The sequence below is a fragment of the Phyllostomus hastatus genome, unplaced genomic scaffold, assembly GCF_019186645.2.
Source record: "Phyllostomus hastatus isolate PE091 unplaced genomic scaffold, TTU_PhHast_1.1 phas_contig_34, whole genome shotgun sequence".
NCBI lineage: Eukaryota > Metazoa > Chordata > Mammalia > Chiroptera > Phyllostomidae > Phyllostomus > Phyllostomus hastatus.
The window spans coordinates 17,670,168-17,673,700 of NW_025333857.1; positions in this window are offsets into that span (position 1 = coordinate 17,670,168).

Here is a 3,533-nt window from a genome sequence, read left to right on the forward strand (position 1 = left end):
GCATCATACGTAGTTATTACAACATTATTGACTACATTCCTTGTGCTGCACTTCACATTCCCAAGACTGTTTTGTAACTGTCAGTTTGTTAATGCTGTTACCTTTTCACCCAGCCCCTCAAACCTACTCACTTCTGGTAACCGTCAGTCTGTTCTCTGCAACTATGAGTTTGTTTCTATTTTGTTTGTTCATGTATTTTGTTCTTTAAATTCCACATATAAGTGAAATCTTATGGTATTTGTCTTTTTCTGAAAGGTTTATTTCACTTAGCACAATACCCTTTAGGTACATCCATGCAGTCACAAATGGTAAGATTTCATTCTTTTTATGGCCAAGTAATAGTCCATTGCATATGTGTACCACCACTTTTTCATTCACTCATCTATTGATGGGCACTTGAGGTGGTTACATACCTTGACTACTGTAAATAACACTGCAATAAGCACAGGGCTGCATATATTCTTTCAAACTAGTGTTTCAGGGGTTTTTTGGATATATACTGAGAAGTGGAATTGCTAAATCATAAGGAAGTTCCATTTATATGTTTTATATGAAACTTCATACTGTTTTTCACAGTGACTGCACCAGTGTGCATTCCCAACAGTGCACAAGGATTTCCTTTTCTCCACATTCTCACCAGCACTTCTTTGTTGGCTTATTAATGATAGCCATTCTGACAGTTTGAGGTGATATCTAATTCTGGTTTTAATTTGCATTCTTTGATGATTAGTGATGTTGAACATCTTTTCATATGTTTATTGGCCATCTGTATGTCCCCTTTGGGGAAGTGACTATTCAGGTCCTCTACCCACTTTTTAATTGGATTATTTGTTTTTTGGTATTGAGTTGTATAGTTCTTTATAAATTTTGGATTTTAACCATCATCAGGTGTATCATTGGAGAAAATATTTTTTCATTCAGTAGGTTGTCTTTTTGTTTTGTTGGTGGTATGCTTTGCTGTTCAAAAACTTTTTTGTTTGATGTAGTCCCATTTGTTTTTTTTCCTTTTGTTTCCTTTGCCAGAGGAGATAGAGCAGAGGAGAATAGTGCTGAGAGAAATAGAGATTTTACTGCTTATGATTTCTTCAGGGAGTTTTGTGGCTTTGAGCCTTACAAAAATTTACTAATCCATTTTGAGTTTATTATTGTATATGGCAAAAGAAGGTGGTGTAGTTTCATTCTTTTTGCACATATTTGTCCAGTTTTCCCTATTGTATGTTATTGCTTCCTTTGTCATAGATTGACCATATAAGTGTGGGCTTATTTCTGGGTTCTGTATTATGTTCCCTTGATATGTGTATTTTATGAAAGTACCATGCTGTTTTGATTAGCATACCCTAGCAGCATGGTTTGATATTAAGTAGTATGATACCTCAAACTTTGTTCTAGTTTCCCAAGATGCTGTGGCTATTTAGAATCTTTGTGTCTCCATATACATTTTTGGAATATTTGTTCAGTCCTGTGAAATATGCATTGGTATTTTGGTGGGAATTGTGTTGAATACATACATTGCTTCAGATAGTATGGGCATTTTAATAATGTTAATTCTTCCTATCCATGAGCACAGTATATACTCCCATTTATTTCTGTTTTTATCAGTTTCTTTCTTCAGTGTATGAAAATATTCAAAGTACAGATCTTTTACCTCCTTGGTTAAATTTATTCATAAGTATTTTTCTTTCTTTTTTTTTAAAGATTTTATTTATTTATTTTTAGAGAGGGAAGGGAGGGAGAAAGAAAGAGAGAGAGAGAGAAACATCAATGTACGGTTGCTGGGGGCTGTGGCCTGCACCCCAGGCATGTGCCCTGACTGGGAATCGAACCTGTGATGCTTTGGTTTGCAGCCCGCGCTCAATCCACTGAGCTACGCCAGCCAGGTGCAGTATTTTTCTATATAATTATAAATGAGATTGTTTTCTTAGTTTCTCTTTCTGATAGCTTATTATGGATATATAAAAATGCAACTAATTCTGAATATTTATTTTGTATCCTGCTACTTCACTGAATTCATTTATCAGTTCTAGTAGTTTTTGTGGAATCTTTAGGGTTCTCTCTATACAGTATTGTGTCAACTGCAAATAAAGGCAGTTCTACTTCTTTCTTTCCAATTTCAGTGCCTTTTAATTCTTCTTCTTGTCCAATTGTTGTGGCTAGGACCTCCAGTGCTATGTTGAATAACAGCAGTAAAAGAGGACATCACTATTTTGTTCCTGATCTTAAGAAAAATGTTTTTAGTTATAAAGCTATAATTAAAACATAATATGGATAAGAGATGATACAGATGGAATATGATCCAGCAACAGACACTATAATATGTGACTTTAATATATGATAACAGAAGCATTATCATTTTTGATTGGGACATTTGCTATCTTGAAGCTTTGATTAAGTTCTATATCTCAAGACCCAGAGATATTTTATCCACATATTATAAACAGGAATACTAGCCACATCCCCATGGCACTTACTAAGCATTGCAATATTGATCCTGACACTCTTCATTTATCATCGACTTCTAGGCTATGATTTTTTAAAAGTTGGAATTTTATTTTGAGTTTATTCTTGTGTATGGTGTAAGCAGGTGGTCTAGTTTCATTTTTTAAAACATATCTGTCCCATTTTCCCAACATCATTTATTGAATAAACTATCTTTAGCCCATTGCATGTTTTTACCTACTTTGTCAAATACTGTACAGGTGTGGGTTTATTTCTGGGCTCTCTATTCTGTTCCATTGATCTATATGTCTATTTTTTATGACAGTACCATGCTGTTTTGATTACTATAAACGTATAGTGTAGTTTAATATTAGGTAGGATGATTCTTCCAACTTTGTTTTTCTTTCTGAAAATCCCTGTTGCTATTCAGAGTCTTTTGTGGTTCCATATAAATTTTTGGAATATTTGTTTTAGTTTGTGAAATACACCATTGGTATCTTCATAGGAACTGTGTTGAGTAGATTGCTTTGAATAGTGTGGACATTTTAATAATATTAATTCTTCCTATCCATGAGCGTAGTATATGCTTCCACTTATTTGTATCTTCTTTCTTCAGTGTCTGAAAATTTTAGACTTAAATGTTATACTCAAAACTATAAGAATTCTAGAAGAAAACATAGACAGTAAAATCTTGGACATTTCTTATAGCAATATTTTTTCCAATATACACATGTCTTCTCAGTCAAGGGAAACAAAAGAAAAAAAATAAACAAATGGGACTGCATCAAACTAAAAAGGTTTTACACAGCAAAGGAAACCACCTAAATACTAACTAGAAAGAACATAAGTACCACTGTGTTCACTGCAGCATTATTTACAATCACCAAGATATGGAAGTAGCCCAAGTGTCCATGAATGGATGAGTGGATAAAACAACCATGGGACATTTACATAATGGAATACTACTCAGCAGTAAAAGAGAAGAAAATTTCACCCTTTGTGACAGCATGGACAGACCTGGAGAACATTATGCTAAATTAAATAAGCCAGTCAGAGAAAGACCAGTATCATATGATTTCATTCATATTTGGAATCTA